Source organism: Sceloporus undulatus, chromosome 4, assembly GCF_019175285.1.
Source record: "Sceloporus undulatus isolate JIND9_A2432 ecotype Alabama chromosome 4, SceUnd_v1.1, whole genome shotgun sequence".
In the NCBI taxonomy this organism is placed as follows: Eukaryota; Metazoa; Chordata; class Lepidosauria; order Squamata; family Phrynosomatidae; genus Sceloporus; species Sceloporus undulatus.
This window is the reverse complement of record NC_056525.1, coordinates 222,177,925-222,184,830: the sequence shown is the minus strand read 5'-3', so window position 1 is coordinate 222,184,830 and position 6,906 is coordinate 222,177,925.

The window sequence follows — 6,906 nt, the reverse complement described above, 5'->3', positions numbered from 1 at the left end:
AACTGGTAGGCCTCATTGTACCAGTTTTCCTAAGGCATGATGGGCAAATTTCAAGTGTGTAGGATGTGCTTCACTTCTTTATTAGAATGCAAATGTATCAGCTGGGGCAAGGAATAAAAGGACCCATTAAGAATAAAAGAACTATACAGACATTTGTGAGTACTGGAACTAAGCAGAGATCACTACATAAAAATCTATTCCTGGCTTTTGCCCACCCTTACCTTCATTTTGGAAGTAAAATTAGACTCGGAGAGAGAAATTTTGTTGCTGCCACTGGACAATCCACAATGACTGCTGAATAACTGTCAATCAGAAATCCTTGATGTGTGTGTGGTAAATCACCCAGGACCCTACCAGTATATCCTTATCTACCCATCTTAAGCCATGTTTCTATGAGGGAGGGATAGAAGAAAAGGAATAGAAAATGAGAAAGGGTTGTGCTAAATACACAAGACATTTAAACATTGGAGCTTTTCCATGATACAGGCTTCAATGTTCATATAGCTGGCTTTCTTTTAGGAACAAAAGTTTTAAAATACACCTTTTATGTTTTGCATTAATTACTTTCTGTAGATATGTGCATGATGTGACAAAGGAGGAAATTTCTTCACTCTGTTTGCCCTTGCCCCAGTGTCTTTCTGCACCTGAATTAGCTAAGACCTTCTGTGTACGAAGCCACCTTCTGAGTGCAGCAATTTGTGGCATAGAAACCAAAGATCTGAATCAGATATGTGTTTTAAATGCATATCTAGAACTCAGAAAAAAAACTGTTCGTGCCAAATTCCTTTGGGGTTCAAACATGCATTTTGATCAAAAGCTGGGAAATGTGACCTTTTGAGATTACAATTCCTAGAAATCCCTAACCAGCACAACCACCCTGGTCAGCAAGTGTCACTGTTCATGTTTTCTGCCAGCACCACATTGCTTTTAAGGTAATGCACACTTGGCTGCATCATCATCAGGGGTGCTTTGTCCTTCCCAGGTTCAAAGATCCTTTGCAGACGGGAGAAAGGGGCATGATACATCGTCGCAAGGCCATATAGTCAGTGAACACAAAATCCACCTCTCACACACCCATAACCCAGAGATCTGTCTCTGGACAAAGTAGACTCAAGTCTACAAAAGCTCATGCTAGCAGTTTCTTTCTTTCTGTTAGTCTCAAAGGTGCTACAAGATCGTTTTGCATACTGATTTTCAAAGTATGTCTCTGAATTCAACCACCCTGGAGAGAGCTGACATGCCTGGGCTAGTACGTACCAACTACCCTCTCCCATATAAAACCCATATGGGTTTTTCAGTGCTATGGGGAATGAGACTTGAAAGGAGAGTCAAGTATGGGGCTTTAAAAAAAAAAAGTGACCTTGCTGGCTTGGGAATTTTGGGTTATAGTTCTCAAAAGTAACTTTTCAGAGCACTTCTTCCATAGCTGAGGGTAGGATTCTTCATGACTTCAGGAATCCTGTTTCTTCCACTGTTTTTTTTTACCCACCATGGCTAGGCAAGGGTCCCACTTTACAGACAAGTTATCTTGATGCATAGCCTCCTGTCTCAAAAATTGAGACACATTTCCTTTTCAAATTTCCCCTCATCTACTAAGCAGTTTCTTTTAACACACTGTTGTGAAATATCTCTGCTGCAAGCTCCCTTACTTGCTGCTTGCTGTGTGCTGAATTGTCAGCTTTTTTGTTTTCTGGCCATTAACCTGCTTACTCAGCTGTTTCCTTCTGTCTCATGTCTTACCTGTGTGCATTTAATTTCAAAGGGATTCTGCATGCCTTGTTTCGCTGGTACAGCAAACAAAGACTTACCTGTCATAGCTCAGTGACTAGCCCTGTGACGTGTAATTCTGACTGTCTTCTTCTAACTTTTAATTCTTTGGGCTGCAGTGTACAGTCGACCTTGCTTATCCACGGATTCAAGCATCCACAGCTTGAAAATAATTTAAAAAGAGGATACATTCCAAATAGCAAACCTTGATTTTGCCATTTTATATAAGGAACACCATTTTGCTGTACCATTGTATTTAATGGGACTTGAGCATCCACAGATTTTGTTATCCACGAGAAGTCCTGCAACCAAACCCCAGTGGATAGCAAGGGTCCACTGTATGATTTTTATGAAAAATACTGGGGCGCTGAAAATCTGGTAGCATTTCTCTCATTTTATGCTCTCCATTGCATTCCTAAGGTGTACTAAGATAAAGGTAATATTGCCAGTTTAAGCTGAAATGACATAAACAATGACACTTCAAGAACTCCTTTCTAAAGCAGGAAATTCTGCCACTGAGTAGGATGTCATTAGAAAGCACTGCACTCTTAACTTCATTAAAGTCAGGTCTAACTGTAGCAAAAACAAAAACATCTGAAAGTCTAGATTGGAAAAAAAACCGAGTTCAGCAATCTAAATAAATTATGCTTTTTTCCCATGTGTTTGCTTTGCACAGTTTCTTCCACTTGATGTCCAGTATATATCTTTTTCTTCCTAAGTACCTCATGTGCATCACAGATCTTCTTCAGGGCCCAACAATCCTTATAATAAATTTTGCAGGCTCAGAGAAATTTTCTACTAACTTTGTCCTGCATGTGGACAAACATGGTTGGAGCCACACACCCGAATGGATTCTGGATAGCTGAAAATCTTCTGATCCTTTTTCTTGCCATAGAGACCTTATCAGGCATTGCCTATAGGTCTACAAGCCTTCTGCACAATTCTGTGATCTAGGAGCTTTTTTGTTTTGTTTTGTTTTGTTTTTATAAAGAAACTGAGTCTCTTGACATCCACAGTGACACAGTGCTGCATTTTTTGTTCTTGCTGTGATTACATGGAACCATAGTGACACAACTTGTATATGCAATCCTACATAAAATTGACTGACTCAAAGAATAACATGCCCTTTCAGCTCTTATTCTGGCAGTAAAAGGCAGGGTATTATATTCAAAAATAAATAAAAGAACTTTGGAGGTGGGGCATTTGAAAATAAACACTCCAAAAATGATGAATCATAAAAGCATGTCCAAACAATGTCTGGCTAATGGAATGGTTGTGCACACAAACAGACCATCTTACATGTTGCAGAGATTGAAGTACCAACTTTAGACTGGGGTGTTAGACATTTCGACAGGGGAATTTTTAAAAAAAGGCATAAAACTCATGGCTTGTTAAAATAGGAAACTTAATGTGGCTAAACAACAGGAAGGAGTTCTGACTTTTTCATCATGGGTAATTGCCTAAACGGTACCCATAAAGTGGCAATGATACTGTCGTTACCAAAAGTTATGAATATTGTATACATGTATAAGTCTAGAATTTTTAGTCAAAAAATTGACCCCAAAAACCTGGGTCAATGTATCCATGGATTACCTTAACTGTTATCAAACCGGGACCAACCTCTTATTTGAATAAGGTGACAAAAGGTGAGAGTTTTGTCTGTCCTGGGAGAACCTAGAACCCCTTCTACTCTCTCCACTGTGGTGTCTCATCTGGCCTTTTTGAAGGCCTAGGCAGGAAAATAGTGGCAGCAGTGGCTCTTTGGCAGTGCCTCTCAAAGGAGTGCCAAGAGAGTAGGGAGGGTTGGTACTTATTATTTATTAGATTTATATCCCACCTTTCTCCCAAAATGGGACTAAATTCTCGCCTTTTGCCACTCTTGCTCCTGGTCACCTTCCACACACATTGCATAACCATTGATTATAGTAGTTCCCTCTCATCCATGCAGCCTTTAGAGTGAATACAGTTATGGCTGTTGGAATTTTGTAATTTATTTTACATTATTTTCCTTTTCTGCATCCTTTACATTCTTTGTTGGATGCCCCTATGTTTTACCTTTGAGTTATCCACGGATCATACCAGAATCCATAATTTTGGCCCCAAAACCTGCTTTTGATTTCCATAGGAGGTCGACCTATAGGTGAGTAGGTAGTGTGTTGTCTTTCTATTCCAGCTTGGTGGGTGATGAGCTTTACTGGTCTTTTGGCAGCAGTTTCACACAACAACAAGTGGATGCTTCCTAGACAAGGAATGTAAGGGGAAAGGGAGAGCTTCACTTACCAATGTAAAAGTTAATAACCCAAATTCTATTTTTCCATATAAAGTACTAGTTTTTCAATTAAGAAAATAAGATTTCTTAATTACAAAAACAATAGATAATTAAAACATTCCAACACTATGCCAGAACCAAATTTGTTGTTTTTGTGTGCCTTCAAGTCATTTCCAACTTTCGGTGACCCTAAGGCAAACCTATCACAGGGTTTTCTTGACAGGTTTCTTCAGAGGGAGTTTGACATGGCCATCCTCTGAGGCTGAGAGGGTGTAACTGGCCCAGGGTCACCAGATGATTTGCATGGCTGAGCCAGTATTCGAACTCTGCTCTCCAGAGTCAGAGTCCAACACTCAAACCACTACAATGCAAGAAGCAAATACTGACTCTTAAAAGAAGACTGCCATGAATTGAGATTATGATTGAAACTAATATTGTGTCAGGTGCTGCAAAAATTAGGAAAATATAAAAGTCCTGGAGATGATCCTGTACATTACATTAATGAGACAAAGATGAAAGGAAGCTAAATAGTGGGATAATTTGGTGTTTAATATGTACACTAAGGCTAGGATGTCTCAGGAAAGAGATGTAATCAAAGGTCACCCAATTAATGGAAGACTGAATGCATATTAACTGATTGCACAGATCTGTATAACTTGAATAATTTTTTTTAAATTATTGAAATGGGAAGCATACTTACTTTTTTTGTGATTCTACATTTATCTCTTGAGAAAAGGGCTCCTATCCCCTCCCCCTTAAAGTATGTTGCCTGATTAATTGGTAGAACCTTTTTAGTCAATAAAATAATCAATTAGGATTTCATCTACTTAAGTTTGGTCGCTACGCTCTGCAGCCTACTTTAAAACAGTATGAATAAAATTAAGAATGCTGCCCCAAGCATTTTTTTAATGTAAGGTTTGGAAAAGAAATATTTTTGTGCTTATGGTGCAAATCGAATGCATATACGAAAACAAATGATCAATTCAAGATCTGGGTACACAGTTTAACAGGCACACAAACCTCTTAAAACTCATACATTGTTGAAATATTCAGAATACACAGTAGGGTAACACGTGTTTTATTTTAAATCACTAAAATCTTACCAAAGCAGTACAAAGGTGGTATGAGCTTTCCAGTTCTCTCAGAACTCTTAATTGGGAATTGATGGTACAAAAGGTAGGGTATAGTAAGAGAGAAAAGACCCCCCTTCCCCCCCCCCCCCCATAAAAAAAGCCAGAGAATTGGCCATGGTTTGGGTCTCTGAAGCCACAAAGTTGTAGCAAGCCCCATAAACATTAAAGTATCACTTTTTAGCTTGCTGGGGTGCAAAGTTAATGGGCTACTTTCCATCCCCACCACCTAGGTCCAAACCACACTGAATAAATCATCCAGTTTGAGACCACTTTAACAGCCCTGTCTCAGTGCTAGGGAATCCTGGAAATTGTAGTTTGTTGTGGCACCAGAGCTCTCTGATAGAGAAGGGTAAATGTCTCACAAAACCACAGTTCTCAGAATTTCCTAGCATTGAACCAAGGCAGGTAGTGGTCTTGAGCTAGATTATTTCTGCAGTGTGTTTTGGACCTTAGAGGGCCAGATGAATTTTGGGCAACTACCTGCCTATTGTCTATTTCAACGATACAGATCTCCCTCAATCACAATTTTTCACCTCCTTTTCTGTCCTCCATTCTCTGATTTATGTACCATCATATGTGATGAAGAACTCAAAACAAGCTGTACTGCCTTTATGCCAATTTTGTAACACTTCAGTGGTCCTAAATAGGTATTACCTTACACTACATTTTATTTTGGTTACAGACCTTTTATTGTTGATGATGGCTTCACTGTTTCAGTGATGTGTAAGTTCTAAGAGGCATATGCCCCTGTTTCCATGTTGAACAAACAGGGTAAGTGAGTCCACTATAATGGACGAATAGGTAATCTGCGGAAATCAGATTCCCAGCTATCAAATTAGAGTAGCCCTAGAGTTCTATGATTAGCCTACCAACTGCTGAAAGTTTTAGAATAATGTTAGTTTGGATTGTATTGATGCAAGGGATGTAGAGGAGAGATGGACACACTTCAGGCTTGTGAGATCTCTGCATTAATTTTTTACTAGAGCTCCATCAACCAGAGTTAGTCCTTCTGCACAAAAGCCCTTCTTGGTATCCCCAAGCTTGATTCATTTCTACAATATAATTTATGGTGGAGATTTTTATTGCTGCTATTGCTAAATAGTTTGGAATAGCTCTATAGTTACATTACTTTTTAGAACGAAGAAATACTGATTTTAAATTGGTTTGAGGATTTATTTTATTTTATTTTTACTTGGTTTCATAAATATCTTTTTAGATAAATATCAAGACGTAGACTTAATGTAATCTTATAGGGGGAGGGAAACAAAGTAGGTTTATTGCAAGACATTTTTGATGTATTTCTTCCTTCTACACAGCCTGCAGACACAGAAAACATAAGCAAAATTATCAGCTAATTTTAATTTAGCTGAGTAATAAGCACCTCTTACAGGGTTAGGATTGTTTTAAAAGGCGGTTTAACATGTAAGAGCTCTCATTAAAATATTTGTGAGCATATAAATCTTGTTCCTTTTACTAAAGATTCCCATGGAGAGGAACATAAATATTTGTCAGCATTTCTTAAGAGTCAAGTGCATTGAACATGGGCTATTGAGTAAGGCAAGATTACAGAGTAATATATTTTTTGCAGTTGCAAAAGTGTCTGTCCTAGAATGTACTGTCCTGGAGACTAGAGATAAAATCATATGCTGCACGTGTTGTTCCTTCCCTTACCCCTGCTGACCTTGGAGCAGTTTGAAAACTGGCTCCAGGTAGCTTTCCGGTCCACTTTAATGAGAC